The 13,844-nt window shown below is 29.8% G+C and overlaps 1 long non-coding RNA gene across 2 annotated transcripts; it reads left to right on the forward strand.

Annotated features, from left to right (window-relative positions):
- Nucleotides 1–765: 765 nt before the first annotated feature.
- On the forward strand, nt 766–13,527 carry LOC133031676 (uncharacterized). 2 transcript variants are annotated; one of them, XR_009684760.1, is made up of 3 exons: nt 766–7,696; nt 7,805–10,754; nt 11,482–13,527. It is a non-coding gene; the product is annotated as an uncharacterized LOC133031676 (long non-coding RNA). The 2 variants fall into 2 exon arrangements; XR_009684761.1 differs by having other exon boundaries at nt 7,805–9,877; nt 9,967–13,527.
- The last annotated feature ends 317 nt before the right edge of the window (nt 13,528–13,844 follow it).

The following is a 13,844-nucleotide window of genomic DNA, read 5'->3' on the forward strand; positions in this document are numbered from 1 at the left end:
TCTCTCTCTCTCTCTCTCTCTCTCTCTCTCTCTCTCTCTCTCTCTCTCTCTCTCTCTCTCTCTCTCTCTCTCTCTCTCTCTCTCTCTCTCTCTCTCTCTCTCTCTCTCTCTCTTTGCTGTGTAGGTGGACTGAGGCAATTCGGGGTTTTTCGCCAAGGATGGTAGTTTGGGTTAATGGCCGACGGTGGTTGTCCGAGATTTATGGCTGATTTGTTTTTAGTTTTTTAGGTTTTTTTTTTGTTCTAAACATGTTCTGATTTGTTTTGGATTTGTATTGCCTCTGATTTATTATTTTTTTTTTGTTAAAATTAATGTCATATACCTAATGTACATTTTTATATAAAGTATAATGTGTGTATTTTATAATTTGTTTAATAATTCAAATATTCTGTTAATTGCTATTTAAAAAATAATATATTATTAATTTTTTTTGAAACGAATATATTATTAATTTATTATATAAAATTAATATATTATTAATTTATATAAAAATTAGAATTATTTTAAAAAATAAAATATTATAAATTTATTAATAATATATATGTATATTAGTTTATTAGTAATTTTATAACTAAAATTAAAATATATTAATTTATAATTGATAAATATATAGTTAAATTAAATTGTGTCATTAATATAATTATTTTTATAAATTCATAATATATATTCTGAATTTTAAAAAAATAATATTAATATTTTTATATATAAAAAGCATATTAATATTAATAAAAAATTAAAAAAAAAAAAAGATATAGTGACACTTCATGTGTGTGGCTGTTACCGTTTTAGTCTGACAAAACCTGACTCTATACGCCTATAGTGACACGCAGAAAGTGAATGTAAAAAGGTTCAGTGACACGTGTGAAGTGTCACTAAAAATTGTCTTTCCAGTCACCCTCATTAGTGATGCGCGTTGAAGTGTCACTAAACAGTTTTAGAGTTACTCAATGTGTGTCACCAAAACCCGTTTTTCTAGGGAATTTTTACAAGATTATACTAAATTATATATTTTATTTACAAAAATACGATTAGACATATATTTAAACTTTTATACAGTTTATGCTTTGTATTTTTTCATTTATACTGTAATGTTTTGAGAAAGGAAGAAGAAGGAGAAGGGAAAAAATAAGAGAGAGAGGGGGTTGGAGGAGAACGTGGCTAGGATTTTCAGAGGTTGGATATTTCGGAGATGGGGTTCGCTTGAGCTCACGGCAGAGAGCGACGAGGGTAGACCGTAAAGCTCTGAGAGAGAAACAAAAAGAGAGCTAGGGCCTCCATCGACAATCTGCCATTGTTACCGGTTGGAGAAATAGAGGTCCATTTGACTTGAATTTTTGCATCTTTACTTATGAAAAAATATAATATATGTTGAATGAGTTATTTATTCTTTCTCTGATAATAGTATGAATGAACAAAGGGATTGACTTATTCATGTGTGTCTACAAACACATATTATTGACTCTTTTACATGTATCTACAAAGACATACATATATAATTTTTTTGAAATTTTAGATCCAAAAGATGAATGGGTCTTTTTGTTTGCCCTTTAAATTATCTTTGTTTTTATAATTTTTTATCTGTTACTTCAATTGGGTGATTAAAATTATGTTTTAGTTATAGCTTAAAATATATTGGAATATGCTTGTATATAATGTGTTTGATAAAATGCTTGTTAGAACCAATTTAAAATTAACATGCCTATTAACAAATATACATATATATATATCATGCTAATTTGTTAAAAATATTTCAGAGTTGCCAAGAAAAAAATAATCATATATGCTTATTATTAGATCCATGTGTTTTGGGGTTGATTTCTAGTTGAGTAATTTTTGTAATACAATTGGTTGATATGTAGGTGATTAATAGTTTTTTTTTTTTTTTTAATTTTATGGTGATTGTATCAATGTTGTTTTTAAGTTGCTTTTGGCTTGGGTACTAATGTATTGATGTTTGGTTGATTTGTATATTAAAATAGAGTTGTATTTTAATTATTTATTCGTTCATATTTAGTTGTACAATTGTTAGAATATCAAATCAAATTATCCTAAATGAGTATATGTTTATTTTTTTTTTTTTGGTACATATATTTTTAAGTTGAATTACAAGTGATATTTAGTTGTTTCTAAGTTTATTTTATTTTTCAACAAAAGAAAAAGTTTGTTTGTTTTTCCTGAGGTTATTATTTAGTTGTTTGTTTGTTATTATTTAGTTGTTTAAAAAAAATAACTTTCTATTTATTTTTTATGGATACATATATTTTTGAGTTGGTGTACAAGCATTTTGTAGTTCCTTTTAATGTTTTTTTTTTTTAAGACTATTGATATTTTTTTTTTGAGTTAATGCAACGTGTCATCCTATTTAAAGTGTGTATTAAAGTGAGGTTATTTTTTAGTTGTTTTTTTACTGTTATTAAGTTGTTTAACTAAGTTAAAAATGATTGTGTATTTAGTACTTTATGGACGTGTATATTTATCAGTTGGTGTTGAAGTGTTTTGTAATGAGTAAATGCTTTTAAATTTAGTTTATAAATTACAAGTGTTTTTTTTTTCTTGGAGTTGATTATGCAATCTCTGAAATTATTTCATGATGCCTATTTATTTTGCATATTACAGTATAATTGTTATATAATTTTTTTTTTGTTATCTAGTCGTGTTCAAAAAAAAAAAATGAATGTCTAAACATATTTAATTTATCATGGACACATATTAAGAATGTTGTTTTATTATTTTTTTTAAGATTATTTGTTTTTTTTTTAATTTAACACAGTGTGTTGGTGCCCAATAACTTTTTATTAAGAATGTTGTTTTATTATTTTTTTTAAGATTATTTGTGTTTTTTTTTCAATTTAACACATTGTGTTGGTGCCTAATAACTTTTTATTAAAATAGAGTTGTTATCTAATTATTTGTGCGTTGTTATTTAATTGTTCAACCAAGTAAAAACTAACTGAGTATATGTTTTATTTTTGATAGATGCATATTTTTTTGAGTTAATGTACTAGTATTTTGTAGTTTTTTTTTTCGAGATGATTTATGTGTTGTTTTTGAGTTTCTTTTGAGTTGATGAAATTTGTTGTTGCCTAATTAATTTACATCTTAATATGAAATTGTTATTTATTTATATTAAAGTGAGGTTGTTATCAAATTATTTATTTTACATATTTTTTTGTTATATAGTCTATGTTTTAGTTTTTATGTTACATATTTTTTGAGTTTATATACAAGTATTTTGTAGTTACTTTTTTTTCAAGTTAATTTTGGGTTTTTGTGTCTTTATTTTTATGTATTATTATTTTTAATTTTAAGTTTATGTGTCGTTATTTTTATGTATAATTATTTTTAAATTGATTTGGGTTTAAGTACATTTATTTTTATATGTAATTATTTTTAAAAAAAAATTCAAAAAATTTTAAAGTTAGTTTTGGTTGTTTTCAAGTTGTTATTTTGTTGCTAATTAGTTGTTGTATTGAGAAAAGAAGTCCAACACGCTCAAGTGCACTTTGTCCAAAGTTGACACGTGGCAGCCACTGGCACGTTCTGACGCTGTAATATTGCGTGCGTCAGCGAACTTTGATGGTTTTGTCCCCTCACTCGCGTGTGAGCCTCACTCGCCTGCATAGTCTACTTGTGTATTTTACTTTCTCCTTTCACAAGTGGGTTTTATCTCCAACCGTATATTTGTAAATAAAAAACTTTGTAAATTGTATTTTTGAAATCAACAAATAGCATAAATATTTATTTTCTCCTTATAATTGTATTAATGTTTATTTTGGGTAGTATTAGCTTAAAATTAAAAACATCCCTTTTTCTAGTAGCAATTTTAAATATAAATTAATCTTAAATTACAAAATTATTCTTTTTTAAAATACAACTCATTGGGCACCACAAGGTCGTGCCTAATAGTATGGTTGATAGTATTAACCATCTCAAATGGGCAATACATGTGTCATGCCATTAGATCAGTCAGTTGGCACGATATTATTTGTTGTGCCCGTTAAAGTTTTTAGACACGAACCTATTGATACAACCAAAAGGGCAGGACAAATCATGCCTTCGTATCTATGGGCACTAAAAATTGAATTTGTTGACACTAATTTTGTCATACGAATACCATTTTTTGCTTGTAATTAAATGGAAAAGATAGCTCTTGTGACAAGGACTACGTTTGTACTTATCTTGGCGGGCGGTAAGCTTTGACAGTAATGAAAAATGGCCATAAATTTTGGTAGAGCCAAGAATTTCCAAACATTATCTCTTGACGGAAAATAGTGTGATCAGGAACGAAGTAACTCCAAGATTGAGCTCCTTTGTTGACAATAATCGGCTGGTAGTGCTTATGAGGGCTTGCCGACATTAATGGTGTAGGGTGGAGGGCTGGCCAAGCATTTTGGGGACTCGTGCAAAATTTTAAAATTGGACTCTTTAAAAAGAAAAACCGTATACATTAAAACTACAATTCTATTACTAACTTTTTTTAAAAAAAAAATACTAAAATTTGGGTTAATTTTTACAAAAATACTGTCACACGGAAAAGTTTTCAAAACTACTGTGTTTTTATAAAATACTAGTAGAACACAGAACAGAATAACTCAAAAACAACAGTAGAACAACTAAAAAATACCAGTAGAACACCAGTGAAAACTCAACACAGTATACTGCAGTATGAAACTAATAAAAAAATACAGTAAAAAAGTAAAAAATACCGCCTGACAGTATTTTTGTAAAAAAATGACAAAAGTTAGTATACCATGTAAATTTCCCAAAAGAAATGTAGAACTTACATGGAGTATGGGTTTTTTTAAACATTTTATGATAAATATGACATATTTAACTATGGACCTTTTATATGACTTTTTTAAACTTCGGGCATAGTCTATGGGATTTTAAAGCCCATACGGCTGGCATGATTTTGTTAAAAGCCCATATTGTGTGTATTGTAGTTTCTTTAGGTCATTTTAGTAATTTTAAGTGTTTAAATTTTTTGGTTCAATTTTTTGAACATAACCGTTTATTTTTAGAGGGGTTTTGCATGTAATCATCACGATTTGATGGTTGCTTCCCTATTTTAACTTACTTTTTCAGTTTTCAATTCATGCCTATAAACTCTAAACCGCCTATACTATTATATCTCTCCCTCTCTTTTTTCATTTCAACATTTATTCATTTTCCTCTTTCCTTTTCCTCTCTCGTTTCGTCTCTGTGTTCTTTCTTTCTTTTTTTTTTTTTTTTTGCTCTCGATTTTTGGAGGGCATTGCAGCCATTGTTCTTCGGGTAAGAGCTTAGGGTTGGAGCATCCATTGTTCGTGTGTTCTTCAAGGTAAGCATGTGTTTTTTACTTTTTTTTCTCTGATTTTAGGTTTTTTAAACTGTTTATTTTTTGTGGGTTTGTTGAAGTTGCATTGGTTCTTAATCCTTATTACATTCTTAGATTTTCGTTTTTATTTTTTTATTTTGAATTTTCTACTTGAGTGATGCTTAATCCGAAGAGAGAGTGAGAAAAATGAGAATATAAGAGAGTAGTTCATTGAGAGAAAAATATGAGGATTAAGATAGAAATTAGGAGATTCGTTGGAAAATTATCTCAACCCATTTTATGTTTTAACATTATTAGTGTGTTGTTGTTCTTGTTTTTTTAAAAAAATTTAATCCGAATTTATTTTTGTGTTGTTGTATTTATTCATATTGGATTAGTTGAGTATTTTGTGTTTTTGGTTTTGTTTTATGGTTTAGAATTTTGTTGTTTAGTTTTATTTTTTTTAATTTTTGTTGATATTCGGTGTTGTTGTTGTGTTTTTTTTTTTTTTTAAATTTGGTTGGTTTTTGTGAAGGAAGTTGCTAGTGTTTTCTTCAGTGGTGCGTTGAAAGATGACGAAGATTATGTGAAGATAACTCTTGTATACTTCTTTGCTGGGTATTTGTATGGTTATCCCCAAGGCAAAAAGATTGACAACTTTATATTTACTATGGTTAATGGGGATGATTACATTGAAGTGTTTAACCGGTTTTGGATGGGGAAAATTATTGTGGGAAAAGACTTTTTATCACTTGAAGATTGCATTGAAAGATGGAAACGATACCTTTGAACAGCTTGCTAAGAAAAAGATGATTGAGAAGGGTTACAAGCTTAAAGGATTTCCTCTTGCGTTTCTTATTTGGCTATACGAGATCATTCCGTCTTTGTCACCTCGATTTTGCAAAAGAATCAACAACAAGATTCCTCGTGTTCTGAATTGGGAGAATAGCCCTACATCAGAATTTAGTGAGTTGATTCAGGGTGTGTTTAACTATCCAAAAGTAATTTTTTTATTCAAATTTCATTTTTTTGGTTATTGTTTGTTTAATTTTTCTTTGGTTTTTTTAAATTGTTTTGTGTTTTTATCTTTCCAGATTGTTATAAAGGATTTTGTTGCTTTGAGTAGTGAAAAGTCTCAAAGTCTTTTTTCTAAATTTAAGTTTGATCCTAAATATGTATTGAAGAGGATTGGTGGTGTTGTGTCCTCTGATGAAGTTAATGATGAGGTCAAGGTATTAAAAACCGATTTCTATGTGTATTTCTTTTGTGTATTTTGGTAATTATATGTTTATCATTACTTACTTTCATGTTTTTTATGTATAATATTCAGGTTTCTCGTGGAAAGTTGGACCAAATTTGTGTTGAACTGAATTCTATAAAAGAGTGTGAACAACAAATTAAGGATGGTATTTCTAGTTTGAGGATTGAGTTTTTGAGTGAGTTTGCTAAATTAGCAGAAATTATCAATGGATTGAAGAAGAAGAAGGAGAATGATGGCAGTTCTAAGAATTCTGAATTTTTTTCATCCCCTATAAGAGAGGTAACTAGTTTCTTTGTTTCGTGTTATTTGATTATAGGTTTGTTATTTTTTGTTTTATTATAGTTTTTTTATCATCTTGTTGAAACTAGTTTCTGTATTGGATGTTTTGTTATATGATTTCCCTAGTTAGTTGAAACAGGTTTCTGTATTGGGTTGGGTTGAGATACGTTTTTTCAATTTCTTGAAACTGGTTTCTGGTCTGTGTTTAGGTCTCTGTTGCTGTGTTTTTTTCTATAGGAAACCAGTTTCTGTATTTATGTTTGAAATCTGGTTTTCAATTAATTTATTGTTCAGGCATACTATCAGGATATATCGGATGATGGTGGTGAGTTACAGTTGTCCGTTCATTCTGTTCAAGTTAAGGTACAAGCTTTTTACATTTATATTTTGCTTGTTTGAATTTTATTGTTTGTTCTAAATATTTTTTCTTCAATTTTGTAGGAGGAAAAGGACACTTTGAATTTTAAAAATGTGTTTATCGATCCTGATTTTCTTAAGGGTGTGGTTGATAGCACTGTTAAGAGTGCTTTGAAGACAGATGATGTTTCATTTCATGATGATAGTGATAAGTTGAGTTTGGTTTTGTACGATAAATCATATTTGTCTCCGGAGATTCAGAAGAGGCAGCCAAAACCAAGCTCTATTGTTCTGTCGCCATATGTTGTGGACTTTGGGTCTTCTTCATCTTCAAAGGAAGACTTAATGAGGATTGTGCAAGATGATAAATTTATTGTGCAAGATGATAAATTTATTGTGCATGGAATCAATCCTTTTAAAGATAAAATTAGTTATAATACTGGTCCTGAGCAGTGCGTTAAGTTTTCCAATTTTATTGATGAGAACATAGTCATGAATAGGGGGTTAGTATTTTTTGTATGTATATTTATATTTTTTACATTTCTTTTTATGTCTTTATTTTATATGTAATTGACTTTTTTTTTGTGTTTGTTGTTTTTTGTGTTGGTCAGTGTGAAGAAGTACTCCGATGCGGACAACATCTTATCTCCACCGATGGATTTTTCTTTCATTGAAATTTTCGAGAAGATGTGGTTCTACCAGCTCCATGCTTGTGGTGAATTTTTGTGTGACAGTGTAAGAAACTAGTTTTTTTTTATTAATTTTTATGTGTTTGATATTTGTGTAGTTTATAATTCTGTTATCGGTTCTTTCAAAAACTGGTTTCTCATACATGTTTTTATTGCTGTTTTGTAGCATTTAGATGTGGTATTCTATCCTTAGGAAGAAGATTAAGCAAGATGATACTTTGAACCAAAGGATTACCACTACTGATTGTTTGTTTGATCAAGTCATATGGAATTCATACAATCAGTTCTTGAAATCGGGTTCTAATCCTTCTAAGATTGACTTTGATAATGTCATTCCTAGATACATTGTTGGTGAGTATTTGTTTTGCAATACTCCTTGGGTGCTTACTGACCATGTTCTTATATATGTCTATATTCAAAAGCAAAAACATTGGATTTTGGTCCATTTTGATATCAAGGAGAGGATGTTGAGCGTATATAACTCCATTTCTGGTGCTCTCAACAAGAAACGCGCCTTGGATCATGTCAAAGCTTATTCTACTATGCTGCCGTTTTATTTGGAGTATCTTGATGTTTATTCTTCTAGGTCGGATCTTAATTTGGTTCAAGGTCCATATTATGTTGGGAAAAGAGAACCTTTGAATTTCAAGTTCATAGATGGGCTTCCAAGTCAGGTCAATAGGTAATTCTTCCTCTTTTCATCATATATTTTTTTAATTGAAACTAGTTTTATGTTTTGTTCTGTTTATATTTTTTGTCAGTTTTTGTTTTGTTTGCACAAAAACCGGTTTTTTTATTTGAATTCATTTTTTTGTTTTATTGCAGTGACTGTGGATTGTTTGTCATCAAGTTTGCTGAATTTTTCATTCGTGGAAAAATTGATGACATTCCAGTTAAGATGTCTGATTTGGTAGCAGTATATAGAGATGATCTTGCTATCAGTTTGTTTATTCATGCTAGGAGGAAACAAATTGGTGGTTATATAACTGATGATGAAGTGTTGAAAAAGATGAAGAAATCAAAGGATAATGCAAGTGATAAGGCAAAGGTCAAAGGGAAGGATATTGCAAAGGGAAAGGGCAAAGCGAAATGATTTCAGATGACTGGATAGATGTTTATAATAATTACATTTTTTTTTTGGATTTATGTTCTTATGTTTACAAGAAACTGGTTTTGTTTGGTTTTTTTTTTTTTTTTTTTTGTATTTGGTATTTAAAGACGATGTTATATAGTTTTTTAGTGTTTTTTTTAAAAGACTTGTTACTTAGTTAAAGTGTTTGTATTTTTTTTTTTGTAAGACTGGAAGTTTGAATGAATCAGCAACACTTTGTATTATAAGTTTTTAGTTGATGGCTTAATTTTTATTTTTTTTTGAAACTGGTTTTTGTTTTACTATTAATTTCGTTTTGGTTTCTTTTGAATGTACAGTTAACTGATTTTTGTTTTTGTTTTGTTTTCTTTTTGTAGGTGATAACAATGGCAATATGTGTTTTTATTTATTGGTAAGTGGCAATTGTTTTTTTAGTATACTTTTGTCAATAACTGGTTTCTTGTTTAGTAAAATTTATTCTTTTTCATGTACCTTTTTGAAATGATCTATGATATTAAGAGAAAATCTTTAAAACAATGATTATTTAAATAGATAAAAATTCAAAAGCCTAAAAATGTTTGTTGTATGTATCTTATTGAAAAAATTGTATTTTGTCCAACTTTATTCAATGCTGAGAAACCAGTTTTTATAAAACTGTCAATCAATATCTATTTATCTTGTAGCTGATCAATCATTCTTCTTTGACTCGTTGCTTTTGTTATTCTGTTTTGGAGGTTTGTAAAACTGTGAATTATTGCACGTTCTTCGGTTGTGGCCAACTTTTTCGCACCTTGTGCATTTCAAGACAACTTTTGGTTCTCCTTTTGATCTTCTTCTTTTCTTTCTAGGCCTCCCAGCTGGTTTTCTTGATTTTGGTGGCCACACTATTCTTTCCATGCTCTCAGGTATAGTCCATTCTCATTCATCATTGTTGCTGTTTTGTAATACTCGACATCATAGTCATAAGCTCTTAATCCTCTTTTTGCAAATACAGCTATTGCATGTGAGCATGGTATCTCATCTAGTTGGAACCTTCTGCAGCTGCATGTTCTTTCCAGTATGTTGATTGTGAAATCCCCTTTTTCTTGCACCTTTACTTGGTATTGGATTGTTGTGATTGCAATGACCTGTTTTTTTTTTTTTTGAAATATAAAATAAGTGTTAGAAACTGGTTTTTCATCATGATCAAGAAACATGTTTTTTAATAACTGTTATTTTCTATGATTTAGTTATTGTACCTGGTATTTCATTGCTTTAAGCAGATTGTCTCTCAGTAGTTTTTTAGCATCTGATGCTACTTCAGTAAATATTCCATGTGCTTCATTGCCATTTTTCCACATTCATTTTTGTACAAGGCTTCTAAAGCACTCAATGATTGTTGTAATAGGTAATGATCTTGCTGCTAGGATCGCCAAATTTATTGATTCTGCTATGTTTGAAGTCATCATTGTGTACCTTCTTGTAGGGTAGTGGCTCTTGGTCCAAACCTCATGTCCAATTTTCTCAAGGTATGGTCTTATTCGTTTGTCGATTCTATCTATCTCTGCCATGTATCGCTCGAATGATGTCAGCTTGTACGTCTTTGCTGCCTTTACAAAGTTTATGGTCATATCGTCTCCATGCACTCCAAAGTTTGTTTTGATGTTGTTTAGTAGGTGGAAGATGCATGCTCCGTGGAAGTGGTTTGGGTAGACATTGCTCACTGCCTTCTCTATACTTTTATGCCTGTCTGATATTATTGTCAAACCTGTTCACGGAAACCAGTTTTTACAAGATCAGTAGGTATGTGTTGGAAGCCTAATCATTTTTTTTTTGTTTCTTTTTTTAGAATCGTAATCATTTTTTTTTATTGTGGAAACCAGTTTCTAGATTTTTTTTTATTTTTTAATGTTATGGCATAACAAGTATTTAATATCTTTTCTGTTTGTAATTTGTATGTAAATGAAGTAAAATTTTTAGATTGAATTTACATTTAAGGAAACTAGTTTTTTCGATAGCATACCTTCTCTATCTTCGAATGTTTCCCTTAGTTTTGTGAAGAACCATTCCCAAGAGCAGTCATTTTCTGAGTCTCCTATCCCAAATGCTAGAATGAATATGTTGTTGTTTGCATCCATTGTAGAAGTTGTGAATAGGGTTCCTCCAAATGATGTTTTTAAAAAATGTTCCGTCAGTTACAATGACTGGCCTGCAATGTTTCCAACCTTCTATGGAGTTTGCAAATGCTAGATACAAATATTTGAAATGATCCTTCTTATCAGTTTCCAATTGTGCAATTGTTCCAGGATTTACTACTTTTAGCATGTGCAGGTATTTTGGTAGTTGTTGATAAGATTCATCTTGCCTTCCTCTTGCCAACTCCAAAGCTTTCTCTCTTGCTCTCCATGCTTTTTGGTAGCTCATTGACACTTCAAAATCATCAATCATGTCTATCATAATGTCATTTGGTCTGTGATTTCTTTTGATTGACAGAAATTTCTTTTTTATCATTTCTGCAATCATGTTGCAGTTTGCCTGCTTGTGGTCGCCCATTACAATATCCAGTGAGCAGTTGTGATCTTGGACATATTTTCTTACTTTGAATGTTGAGGTACTCTTGAACTTTGAAGCTCTCAAAAACCAGTTACAGTTATCCACACAAGTCACCACATACTCTCTTAGTTCAGATCTTTTGGTTTTAAATTGGAAATTGTTGATCATAGCAAAAAAAACCCACTGCAATCTTCAATATCTTCCTGTCCTGGTAAATCTGTCCTTTTTCAATGTTGAAAACCTTATGATCTGTTATTATTTCTCTTTCTTCTTCATGTCTTTTTCCTCTTGTGTTCTTGTGTTTTCTCAATGATACAATCAGCAACACTATCAGCTACTTGAAATATGTTTGGTAATGCAAGTACCTCACTTATTTCTGAAGTTTCATCATCGTATTCCATACAGTCGTAAGTTGGCTAGTTTGTTATTTGTAAAACCAGTTTCTGAACATCTGTATCTTGTCTTACGGCTTCAGTTTCTGGTTTTTGTTGAGCAATGATCTGGAGTCTTGTCTCGTCTACTGTTGTGATGCAGAGTGGAGACTCACTAACTGCATTCTGTGTCTTTCTCAGTTGTAAGTAGAACATCAGTGAGTTGTCACTTATTATTTTTATTGGTGGTGAGTCTGGGAATAACTGGTAATGCATTTCTATTGTTGTGTTGCATTTGATTTCATTTCTTACCAATTCCAACAAACTTTTTAGATCACAGTTTGTTGGTATTAGTAGTCCAGTCATTATGTAGTCTTCATACTTTTTATCCTCTTTCCATTGCCCTCCATATTTGACCACACATTATTGAGTCCATTCCTGTACAATATTTTGATAACTGTTAGTTTTAAAAATCTTAATGTATTAAGAAACCTAGCTTTTTTTTTTTTTTTTGTTTTTATTTTGTATTCAAATTATAAGTGATTTTTTCACCATATATTTGAGAAACCAGTTTCCAACATTAATTTATATTTGTTTATGTTTAACAGATAATATCATTTTGAAAACTGTTAGTTAAAATTTATAATGTATTTAGAAACTGGTTTTATATTCATAATTTTCAGGAATCTTTTCATAAAACTAAATTTTTCATAATATTTAATTTTCAGTTTCTTTTGTCTTTTGTTTGTGAAACTTCATAGTCTCAATCTAGATTGAGTATATATGAACATTTCATTATGAAGCAATGCAAGATCATATAGTTTTGGTATGAAATTTATTTCAATCTAGATTTTTTTTTTCTTTTAAGTTTAAATTGCAAATGCACATATTCGGTGTATTTCTCAATTTATATATATATACATATAATATTCATAGCATAATTTATATAATTGTACCTGTATTTCTTTTGATCGCTGTTGACGGGGACGATCGGAGTTAACTTGATTGTTGATTGAATTTTGTGTGTGCAGGTTGATCGGTGCTTTGAGCTTAAGATTTCATTTTCTGCTCTAAGGTGAGAGCTTCATTGCTTTTCAGGTGTCGATGTTGATGGTTGCTTCTGTCGGTATGGCCATGGTTGAATTTTATATTTTCTGAGTTTTTCAGGTCAGTGTTGGTTGAATCAGAGGAAGAATTTGCGCATGGAGAAGAGAGAAAGTGAATTGGAGAAGATGGAGAAGAAGAATCGCATGCCAGAGAGAATCGTAGAAGAGAGAGAGAGAATCGCAGGAAAGAGAGAGAGAGAATCGCAGGAGAGAGACAGAATCGGTGTAGAGAGAGAGAGAGAATTTTGTTTATATATGGTTAAAAATAATAAATTTCCTTGATTTCAAATTAGATTCAGTTTTTAAGGTATTTTATGGTTTTTTTTAAAAAAAAAAATCCCATATTTGTAGTTTGATTGGTTAGTTAATGTCATATTGTGTGGCATTTAGTTTTCTTGCCATATTTATTATAACATGGTTCATTTTTCCCATATTTTTGAAAATATCCCAAAAAAAATTCGTCATAAATTTTCAATTATAAATTTTTTATTTATGTATATATGAGAAAAAAAAAAGAAATAAATAAGCCTTTTCTTTAAAAAATAAAAATGGGCCTTAAAAAAATAAGAGCTGCTCAAGCTGCCCAATGCTTGGGCCGGCGTGGCTCACATGATGTGTGAAGAAGGAATAAAGGAATGAAAGAGGAAAGATGAAAGAGGAAAGAGGAAAGAGGAGGGTATATTATTGTTCTTTTAAGTCCTTCCTTTTTCTTTTAAAGAATTTGAACCGTTACATTATTTCAAAAGCTGGGTATAAATTAAGAAACATAAAATGAAAAAAAAAATTACTTCATAATCTCCTCCGTCGTAAAATTCTGAAAATAGACAGAAGATGCTAATGATCAATCGAAAGATTATTCTCAT

The sequence above is a fragment of the Cannabis sativa genome, chromosome X (assembly GCF_029168945.1).
Source record: "Cannabis sativa cultivar Pink pepper isolate KNU-18-1 chromosome X, ASM2916894v1, whole genome shotgun sequence".
NCBI lineage: Eukaryota > Viridiplantae > Streptophyta > Magnoliopsida > Rosales > Cannabaceae > Cannabis > Cannabis sativa.